The sequence below is a fragment of the Haemaphysalis longicornis genome, unplaced genomic scaffold, assembly GCF_048455015.1.
Source record: "Haemaphysalis longicornis isolate Haplotype H1 unplaced genomic scaffold, Haemaphysalis longicornis Haplotype H1 scaffold_8, whole genome shotgun sequence".
Lineage (NCBI taxonomy): Eukaryota > Metazoa > Arthropoda > Arachnida > Ixodida > Ixodidae > Haemaphysalis > Haemaphysalis longicornis.
Window position 1 is genome coordinate 52,232,690 of NW_027526445.1, and position 11,526 is coordinate 52,244,215.

Below are 11,526 nucleotides of genomic sequence, written 5' to 3' on the forward strand. Positions count from 1 at the left end.
AGGTTGTCACAACTCTAGAGGCTTTAATTCGGGCTGCACTAAGTGTGGTACTGGAACTATAAATTGACTATACTCTGTTACAACTTAAGAACAGCAATGGAAGTTGCCGCTGTGGCTCACGGCCGCAGCCGGATGGTATTGCGCCAGGCACAAGTACTGCGTTACTTGGAATAATGTGAACACGGCACGCGCTGTTTTCCTGATTCTGTGCACCGCATTGTGGACTATGTTTACAAACTTCTGCAGTGACGACAAATAAACTACGTGAGAAAAGGCAGGTGATACCACGCGTTCATGGCAATATCCTTTCTAAACGCGTGGGCGGTGACGTCAGGATTCGAAGCTTAGGTGGAGTGATACCATACATCAGCTATTGCTGTTCTTAACTTGTTCTCGAGTATAGGCAGAAAATTGTCGTCAACCGAATAGCTCCAAAGCGAAACGCTGTGCCTTTCCAAACGGTGCTTTTGTCACTACAAGGGACTTGCACATGATATTTCGGCGCAAATATTGTAAAAAAGGTAACCACTGAAAACTCAACAAAGGAACAGAACGCATCTTCTGTTAAACAAAACTGGCGGCGCTTTTATTCAGCCTGCCTACCATCCTCAATCCCGCTCACTTTGATTTGAACAGCGTTTCGTCTCCGAGTATCCCGGAGAGATGGCGCGCCTTATTATATTAACTCCTGGACACTCAAACGATACGAAATGCAGCAGTGGCTTACGCCACCTTTGCATCGTGCAAGCGGACTCAAACGCTTCACATCCGGTGATTTTATTACATCCAAGGTCGGCCGTTAAAGGTTTGTCATGAGCTTCAGCCTACACCGACGGACAAGAGCGCGCTGCGTCGTCATCGCGGCTTTAGTAACTGGAAGCAGCTTCCGCGTTCACCGGTTCTCTTTAATGGGTGCCTAGAAGCATGCGTTGGGTGCACATAAACACAACCACCTGCAGATGGGCCCCTGATCATGCGGAACGGTGCACGCGGTGCCGCTTAGAAGCTTACGGAAGCGCATACAGAGAGATCAAAATTACGTCGAAAGGTTTTTTAAAAATTAGGTGCTGAGATTTGCGGGAACACCACCTGTGCAGTGAGGTTTTGCGCCCAGGGTGACACAGAATTAGCTGGTAAATATTGATGTAGGTGGCTTAATTAACTGAAACTTCTTAATTAACTTTTTAGTGGCTGCAGTAAGCAGTCATGTTTGTATTGAAAAGTTGGACGCAATCGTGTATCCACGCAGTTTCCTTTCGCAGAATTCTTCTAACGCATCCGTACTCCGAGATATCAAACAAAAAAGTTTTATTGCCGTTCGCATGATTACGCATGCAAGACAGTGAAGACGGGCGTAAAGCTCCTCCCTTTTGTTGTGTGTTTCGATAGCGTTGCGATAGCGCCAGCCAAGACTGAAAGGGTGCCAGTTATAACTTTTTCCTGTGCCTCCACCCCATTGTCAATCTAAACACTGAACACAGCAGGCACGTCACAAAAGGGAGGAGCTTGGTGCTGGTCTTCGCTGTTTAGAATGCGTAATCATGCGAACGGCAATCAAACTTCGCAATGCGATGTCTCGGAGTACGGATGCGATAGAAGAATTTTGCCAAATGAAACTGCTTAGAAACACGATTGCGTCTAACTTTACAATACAAACATACCTGCATACTGCAGCCACTAAAAAGTTACTTATTAAATTTTAGTTAAACCCCGACATCAGTAGTATTTACCAACTAATTAGGTGTCCTCCTGGGAGTATAAACTCACTGTAGAGGTGGCCTTCACGTAAATCTAAGGGCCTAACTTTAAAAAAAGCTGTCGACTTAATTTTTATCACCCTGCATATTACTTGTAAGTGGCTATACTGTTCAGTGCCATTGCATGCTAGTTCGAAGCCGTATTGCGCATACGCCGCAGTGTGGTTCCTGCTGCGAGTCTGATTTGAAAAAAAAAAAAACCCAACCGGCCGTATTGGATATTCACTGAACTGCAGCGGGAAATTTCGCGCACGAGGTCAACCGTTGGCGTGCCAGTACAGCAGCGATTGACTTTCCACCTCATCAAGCAACCCAGCACCACAAAAAAATGCCCCTAATGCGAAACCGATCAGTTTTCATGATTGTGCTTTGTACGCCCAATGAGCGCTTAATGTTTCTTTGTGGAGCCAGTAGTAGCCTGAGAGATTTCTGCTGACGCGGACACAAAGAAATTCGAGTCAAACCCTGCCGTAACCGGCATGTAGTAAGTGAAACGATCCTGGCCAATCCCCCAAGGTGGTATGCACCACAAACTGCGCAGGAGGCCGCCTGGTTCTTGCTGCGGCAGGAAACTAAACATCCCCCTCGCGAGGGGCACGATCAAATTCAGAGCATTTCCGGGGACACACGACGTTAAGTAGTTTGCGTTACGTTAATGTTGTTGCACTTGTTGCTGTTGGTTGTTGTATTATAATTAAATGAGGAGACGTAATTACGTTGTCACGTGACATCATTTATTAGCAGGTGGGTATGACATCATTTATTACCAGGTGGGTATGATTATTGTGGCGCAGTGGGAAGAGCACCATGTACCACGCGTTCCGCCCACAGGTAGTGAATGCGTTGTATCAGCAGCTTCTTGACGTAGTTTGAATGAGTCAAGGATATAAGGCGCGTTCGTAGCCCTCCATTCTGTGTCGGCTTTGTGGCGCAGTGAGTAGAGCACCATGTACCTTGCGTTCCGCCCGCACGGTCGTGGGATCGAAACCAGGCGCCGGTAAGTATTATTTTTTTTATATAGTGTAGGGGGAGGGGTGCGGACGACGATGGAACTAGAACGGGTGACATCGTGAGTTAAAGAAATGCTCTGCATTTAAAACTGCAATTAGGAATTAGATAAAATATTTTTTCATAGCCGATACAATGATCTGTGCTAAATACTATACGCCTCGAGCGCGGCCTGTAGGGGCGCCACTGAAATCCCCCTAGCGGCCCGTTTCGAAAGCAGGCGCGGGAGTCCGCGCCCCGCTCCCCAGTGCCGCCGCTGCTTTTGCGGCACGTTCACGACTGAGATTTACCGTTTGTGAGCGTTTGAAATTGATGTTTGTGTGGAGCAGTCACTCTGCTCGAAAATGGGGTGTGTTTACGAGAGTGTAAATGTTTCCGACGCGATCTTAGTGTGGTATTTTCGGTCTGTATAAGCGCCAGGTGTATGTCACAGGCCAGCGTCGCGGAATCGGCGTATGATGTAGCAGATTGTAGTTACACTGACCTGAATTTACTATCCGTGTCTCCGTAACCACCGGTTCCTCAGATGTTCATGCTACGGCTATACACTACGATTTAAATCGGTTTTGTGCGCTTACATAATCAGCGGAGCACTCATACCTGACAGCACACCAGTTAAGTTTGCCAATATTATACCTCAGATATTGATCACCACCATTTACAAGCCAGTCTGTGTTAATTTCGCAAATATTCAACAAAAGTACGATGGACAATGCATAATTATACTCGGGGATCAGCACACGACAGAGTCGTCTTGTCGTGAGGTGCGCGCCCGCAGACCTTCATCTGCTACATATATCCTCTGCGAGCAGCGCGGAGACGGGCTTACAATATAATCCGCGTCCGCGACTAAATGCTTCTTCGAAATATCGTCATATGGCACAGGAAGCCTGCAGAATAAACCAGAAACCGAAATCACAGGGCTTTATCACATACCACACTCTTCCAACGACACATTTCATCGCTTGTTGAACAGCCTACCCTGTATACTTCCAAAAATGAGTCCGCCGTACGATCAGCTCTTCGTTGAAGTAGAAAAACAAAAGGAAAGTGAACGCGAGATTTATGTGTGGGATTACTAAAACGTTCATTGCTTGATTCCGCTCCGCATTTGTACACGGCGTCCCCCTCCCCGCCCCCCCCCCCCCACACACTGATTTCTCGCGAAATAGCAGTGCATTTCGCGTATAGTTGGTCTAGTGAAACCTCCCTGGCGTAAGTTTAGACGAACGTCTTTAGCATGCCAGAAGCTGCATTTTTTTTTTAATTTCCGTTAGGGCTATTGCGTTTCTAAATTCCGCATTGGCACAGCATTTATTTTTCTGTGGTTTCATTTCCTTGGTTCTTGCTATATGGCGTGTGTGGGCACATATTTAACAACGCACAGGCTTGGAATATACTTTACATTCTCGCATGGTTTATATTCTTATAAAAAGCATACATTATTGTCCGGGATTGGGTAATCACATTCCCGAAACATATTTGTCTGCGGCGTATATATGCGAAACGATGCCGCATTCGTTGTCCACGCTGCAAAATGACGCCAACCTCTCATTGTGCCAGTATCAGATCTAAACGAAGCGTCAGTCGAATTCATTTGTGCCTGATGTTTTGGAGGTGACATGGGTGATATGTTGCTGCCGTCGCCGACGCCCGGAAGAGCGGCGACGAAGCGCGCAGAACCGCGTCCCCGGGTAGCTCTTGCAGGCGATCGCGTACTCTACGAAGACGCAGCTGCTTTTTAAGTGACCTAAACGTACTCTTTGCCTATAGTCGTCACCATAACAAGTTTTTTTACGGCGCGGAAAGGCGAAAAGAATCGAAATAGAACCAAAACACTGCACGAGCCCCTATCAGTCACGCAGCGCAAATCCCGTCAACGCCGCGGAGAAGCGGCGGCAGGCGGCGCAGCGATCGCGAAGCTCGACGCGTATACGGGTCGCCTTAACCAAAGACACTCCATTTCTCCCTTGACAACTCCCACAGTTACCTCTACAATTCTCCAACATTCACTCTTGCACACACTAGCAGTTAATAAAACAGGGATATGGTTCGCAAGAGTACAATGGTCGTTGAAATTTCACCATAGCTATCTATTTTGTCTCACAAAATTGCAAAATCTTAAAAAAGTTTTCATCTAAAACGCTACTATAATCGTATTGCGCAAACCACTAGTTTTATAACAAATAAATTGCAGTTTTTGTTTCATTTTTACTGCTTTCCGCCTTTTAGTTTGAAAATTTTTGTTTACAAAAATCAAGAATTTCTATTAATATTCCTAGGATTTTGTAGCTGACATTATTAGCCGAGTACAAGTGTATCACTTATAACTGGAGAAAACAAATGGAGGAGACCCCACGGACTGCGAGAAATATCTGCACTTGCAGTGCTGTTTCGCTGGGGCGGTTCCCTTACGCCCTATGGGCCTCGTGCACTGCAGTTTCAAATAAACATGTGGCGCTACCTGGGAGCGGCGGCGGAATTTTTTCTCAAGAACAAAATAAACATATACAGTAGTTCGCTACGCGGCTTAATTTAAACAACAACCGTAAAATAAGTATACAACAATTACCACTTTTTTTTAAGTTCACAATTGTTATAATAATATAAATATTACGCTGACGAGTTGTGCGGGAATACAAACCGAAATAAGTTAGAAAGCGCCCCTTCTCCAATAAAAGCAGACGACATTGCACGGATCAGCTGCCTGCGACGCCGACGTTCACGAAGCACATAGTACCCGAAAAGAAATAAATAGGACAGATCCATAAATGCATTTGCGTATGTGCACGCTACTTGGCGCAAGACCGCTGCAAAAAAAAAAAAAAAATGCCGTGTATCGAGTGCATATTTTTGTAGCGCCTCAAATAGCCTTTGGTGTGCACGGATATGCATGCTTGAATTGTACGTAGTCATACCAGCAAAATATGAAGCTTTAAAACGAAAACAGAAACGTAAATATTCACGCTACACTGCGACACAACCGTAAACAGATGGACAATAACCAGCCACAATTCGGAGAGAGAGAGAACAGACTTTATTTACAGATCCTGCGTGGGGTTGCCAACCGGCCGCGCAGGGCTCGGGGCTTCCCTTCTAATGCCCTAGTCTATTAAAAGTCCTAGGGCACTGGGCCTAGATCTCGGGGTGTGCTCCTGGCAGGGCGTCCGGTACTGGGGTCCCACGGCACCCGGTAACCGGGTCCTTGGTCCCCTTTCTCTTCTGCCTAGCCAGGGCCTCCTCGAGCCGCTGGATCGCCCATCTCTGTGATGATGAGTCTATGGAGCGCAACCAGCGTTCCACTTGCTCGGGGTACGTGGCATCCAGGGACTGCCCGTCCCCATCGCGCACTTCACCGCCGCACTTCATGATGTGGCCGAGTGTCGCTAGTTCCCTTTCACAGACGCTACACACTGGGTCTGCGAACACCTCGGGGCAGATGTGGCGCGCCAACGCCGGGGTTAGCACGCATTCCACTTGCATCTGACGAAGCATCACCGACTCCGCACGGGATAGTTCGTGGTGCGGGGCCGGGTACTCCCTCCTCTCGCCCCTGAATCGCTTTAGGATCTCTCCGTAGTCCGTCAGGGGCTCGAGGTCTTCCTCGGCGTTGGTTTCACCTGCATCCGCGGAGAGGCTGGTGCTGGCGTCCCGGCATCTGACGAGTTCACGGGCCGCCGCGTCCGCCTCCTCGTTGCGGTTGTCGCTCGGCAGCTCCCCCATGTGTGCGGGGAACCACTTGATAACGGTAGTCGGGCTAGCGGGGGTGCTCCCTGCAGCCCGCGAGGCCCTGGCGAGCCCCACAAGCCGCTCGGCATCCCGCCAGACCGTGCTCCTGGCGAAATTCTTTACCGCCGTCTTTGAGTCACTTAGCACCGTGCGGGTGCCCGGTACCCCCATCGCCAGGCCTATCGCCGCCTCCTCTGCCTGGCCGGGCGTACTGGCCCGCACGGTGCCTGCGTTGAGTAGATCCCCCGTAGATGCCTGGACGACTGCGACCGCGTAGGCGTCTCTCCTTCCAGGGTACTTGGCTACATCCACGTACGCAGCGCCCCCGTCGTGTTGGTATTGCCTGGCCAGAGCTGCCGCCCTCGCCCTGCGTCGGTCCAGGTCCCTCTCCGGGTCCATGTTCTTGGGCAGCGGGAACACAATGATGCCCCTCGCCGCCTCGTCGCTCAGGGGGACTTGCTCTTCTAGCACCCCGTCGCTGCTTGCTCGATCTCCCGGTGGCTTGAGCCCCGCGCGGTCGAGGACTCTCCTGCCCGTTGGCGTGCCGTTCAGCCGGGTCAGCTGCGATATTCGTTGGGCCTCGCTGATCTCCGAGAGCGTGTTATGTACTCCCAGAGACAGCAAGGCCGACGTTCTCGTACTGGGTAGTAGGCCCAGGGCACTCTTGTAGGCCTTTCTGATGGCGGCGTCGATCTTGCCTTCTTCCGCCTTGGTCCAGCGGTGGAAGGCTCCCGCGTATGTTGCTTGGCTAACGACGAAGGCCTGCAGCAAACGCAGGAGCCCCCTCTCGTTCATGCCTCGGTGTCTTGTCGACACCCGCTTCACGAGGCGGGTGGCGATCCCGATCTTTGTCACGATGTTCTTCAGAGCCGTGGTGTTCATCTGGACCCCGTCCACGAACATCCCCAGGATCCTCAGCCCGGGCACGGGCGGGATCGGTGCACCATCGCTCGTCCGCACCACGATGCTCCTTGCGGCCTCCTGGCTTGCCGCCTTCCGGTGCCTCCCCGGGGGCGGCAGGATGAGAAGCTGCGATTTTTGCGGCGAGCACCGCAGGCCCGTGCTCGAGAGCGCGGACTCCACGGCGTCCACCGCGGCTTGGAGATTCGACTCGATCTCCCCGTTGCTGCCGCCCGTGACCCAGATGGTGACGTCGTCGGCGTATAGGCAGTGTCGGACCCCCGGGTTCAGCGTCTCCAGGCGCCTCGCCACCTCGATCATGACGATGTTGAAGAGAAGTGGCGAGATGACCGAACCCTGCGGGGTCCCGACACTGCCCAGCTTCCGCTCCTCCAGCTTCTTGCCTCCCACTTCCAGCCAGGCCGTGCGGTCCGACAGGAAGGCTCGAACGTAGTTGTAGGACCTCGCCCCCAGGCCCAGGCGGGAGACCTGCTCCAGGATCGCCGAGTGCCTCACGTTGTCGAAGGCACCCTGCAGGTCCAAGCCCAGGATTGCCCGGTTGTCCTTCCCGGGCAGCCCGCCCGGAGGGTCGAGGATCTCCCTCTGGATCAGCAACATGGCGTCCTGGGTCGCCAGGCGTGCCCGGAACCCGAGCATGGAGTCCGGGTAGATGCCGTGTCGCTCCAGGTAGTCGTTCCACCGGGTGTTGAGTACGTGCTCCAGCACCTTGCCCACGCAGGACGTGAGCGAGATGGGGCGCAGGCCCTCTATTCCCGGTGGCTTGTTAGGTTTGGGTAGCAGGATCGTCTTCGACGTTCTCCACGCTTTCGGTAGAGTGCCGCTCCTCCAGCACTCGTTGTAGTACTTTGTTAGCGCCACAATCGCCGAGTCGTTCAGGTTGCGGAGCGTCTTGTTGGAGATCTTGTCCGGCCCTGCGGCCGAACGGCAGTTGAGGTTCTGCGTTGCGAGCCTCACCTCCCACTCTTCGATATCTCTGTCCAAGTGGGAGTTGGGCCGCCCCTCGTAGTCTCGGTGGTCTTCCCTGCTGGTCTCTGGTAGGTAACGGTCGTTGAGACGTTTGTGCATCTCTTCTTCCCCCATCTGGCGCGCCGTGGTGTGGAGGATTTGCGCCATTCGGGTGTGTTGGAACTCGTGGCTCTTGGTTTCGTCCATCAGTTGTCTGAGGATCTTCCAAGGGCCGCTGCGGTGTAGTTGTCCGTCGACCTGGTTACATAGGGCGAACCACTGTTGGGCGCAGAGTTGCTTGCTGTACCGCTCGATCTCGCGGCCCAGCTCGGCTATCTTCTTACGAAGCTTTCTGTTGTGTCGTTGTCTTCGCCATCGCCGCTGAAGCGATCGTCTGGCGTCGAGGAGGTGTGCGAGCCTCGAGTCCATCGTTTCGATGTCTCCGGTAGCTTCCACCTCTTTCGTGGCTTTGTTCGTGGCTTCTTTTAACCTCGCGGACCATTCGTCTATGTCGGCTATTTCGCCCAGCTCGGACTTTCTGAACTCGTCCCAGTTTACGAGTCTGTGCCTCTTTAAATTGTCCCTGCTCTGGTCCCCGTTCGTGTGGGCCAGCGGGATCTCTATTTCGATTATAAAGTGATCGCTGCCCAGGTTGATCCCGGTGTTTCTCCACCTCGCGGTACCACCGCTGGGTAGCAACGCGAAGGCAAGATCCGGGTTCGTATCCCGGGCAGTGGACGTCCCTATTCTTGATGGCTGTGCTGGGTTCGTTAGTAGCGTGAAACCCGCTTCGGCGGCGTCTTCTAACAGGTCTTTCCCTTTTGCTGTGGTTACCGTGTATCCTAGCTCGAGGTGCTGCGCATTGAAGTCCCCGCAGACTATCGCCGCGGCGTCTCCCATCTTGGCCATTTCTCGCTTCGCTTTGGTCGTGGCGTCTTTGACTTTGTTGAAGAGGGTCTTGAACTTCTGTCCGCTGTGCCTTGGATTGCTGTAGATGTTGGCGAGAAGAAGCGACGTCGACGTCTTCTGCCTTCTACCCCGCGATCTGCTTCCCTTGCCGATGAACGCTAGTTCGGTTACGCACATTTCGATCGCGGTGCTTGAGTTGCCCAGAAATTGCTGGTGTTTCACATGGGCTAGCCCCTTGCGGATCAGCGTACACACCCCCTGCGCCGCCCCCTTCCCGCATGTGCGAGCCGAGGGCGGGCAGTCGTGCGCCCGGTAACCCGAGAGTTTCGGGGTTTCCTCCAAGTGAGTCTCTTGTATCGCTATTATGTCTGGCCTTTTCGCTGGCTCCAACGATCTGATATGTTGCTGTAGGACAGCTTTGCGGCATCTGAAACCGTTTGAGTTCCAGTGCCATATTCTGATCTTATTGTTGCTGGCCATCTTGAGGTTTGGGCTCGCAACGGTGTTGCTGTAGCATGTTAGCAAATTGCTGCAGCATCTGCTTTTGTAGCTGCTCGAACTGTTGAGCTATCTGTTGTTGCACTAGCTGGGAGCATCTTTGGATGATCCTCTGCTCCATGGCTTCTAGATTCTTATCCCATTTCTTAAGTACGCATTAAGTACGCATTTACAAACCTATGAAAGCACTTCAAAAAGCATTGCGATATTTTTATGAGCCCATCCAACGAACTCATCGTAGTTTCAGCAGTTTGAGGTAGAGTTTACTCAAGCAGTTGGCATTTTCAAATACCTGCCTCTACAAACCTGAATCTTCGGGCTCTTGAAGCCGCTTATCCTTGGTGTCGCAATATACACACAAACCTTTCGCCGCGATTTCGCACACAACACATCAAATCACTTCCTGACATCTACAAGGCATAGTGGAGCGTATACACGGGAGAAATTCGCTTCTTCAAGCACCATGAAGTCGCGTAGTCGGTCTTCTCCTCACAATAAGCTGTCCGCCAACTGCTTGGTTATGCCAGCAGTTCTAACCCAGCCGTTCTGATCTAAGGCTCAATAAATGAAATCCACCAAAGCGAACACAGCAACCAACTCCAAGGCGTTGCTGGTCGTTGGTGTCGTTGGCGTCGTTGGGACGTTATGCCGTTATTTCATGCTCTTCGGGGGCCGGCGGCCCCACAAAAAATTTTCCACTGGTGGAGCCAGCGATCACACCCTCCCTCACACATACATTATCGCTTCCGGGAGGCGATGCACATACAGACGCACACTCCTGCACTCCTCTCGTTCTCTTGGTAACATTGGTAACATCGCGGGCTTCCGTCTTTTTATTTTTATCTTTTATTTGGGCAGCGCTGCTGGTGTTCAGTGGAAGCCGTTGCGAAATGACAGCGTGACCGCGCGCTGCGCGGAGACAATCCCGCGCTTGTATAAAACTGTTTTTTGTGTGATGCATCGCTTTCCTGTCGCCTTTGCGAACCATATTCTATTTAAAGTACCGTTTGGCTGATCGTATCGCATGGCAACAGAATAGCGGTCATTTCTTCTTTCTCTTCTAATAATCGTACTGCGCGGAATACTATCCTCCGGACGTCGTTTGCTCACGGACTTCAGAAATTATGCCGCCGTTGCCCGCAAGATGGCGCTGAACATAGCACATCAGTGGCGCCACCATACAAGCGCACGAGGCCCATAGCGGCAGCGCCCTTTTCTGTTCCGGTATACAATTGCCCAACTGCTGTGAGCGACCGTTGATAAGCCGAGTTTGCAATCAAGTGTACGTGCATGAGCGTATCACAAGCAATTGTTACTATGGTTATTTCTCTGCGCCTGAGTAGTTGCATTTCCGTGTGAAAGCACGCTGAGAGAGTTCACACACGCATTCCTGACTAAAATACCGAGCCATCTCCACCAACGCGAAACTTCCCGGGATGGGGGGGGGGGGGGGGAAGCGGTGTGTCAGTGTTCCCTCGGCTCCATGGCGTTTTTGCCCGTGGAGACGAAGCCGTGGGGGGGGGGGGGGGTTGTGTAGGGGTAGAGCAGAGCATACAGTTTCGGTGTAAAAGTCTTGTGTATTTGAAGCCCGAAGCGTTCTAGGCCCAGGCGTTGGTAAAACGGTTTCCCCGGTGTGTTTTTTAGTACGCGCTTTTGGTTACGGAGATGAAATGTGCTAGCGCGATGCGTTAGAACACGACAGTCCCTGTGTTTCAGTACCATGACTACATGAGACCAGGGCTGTGGGCTGTAGCCAGAA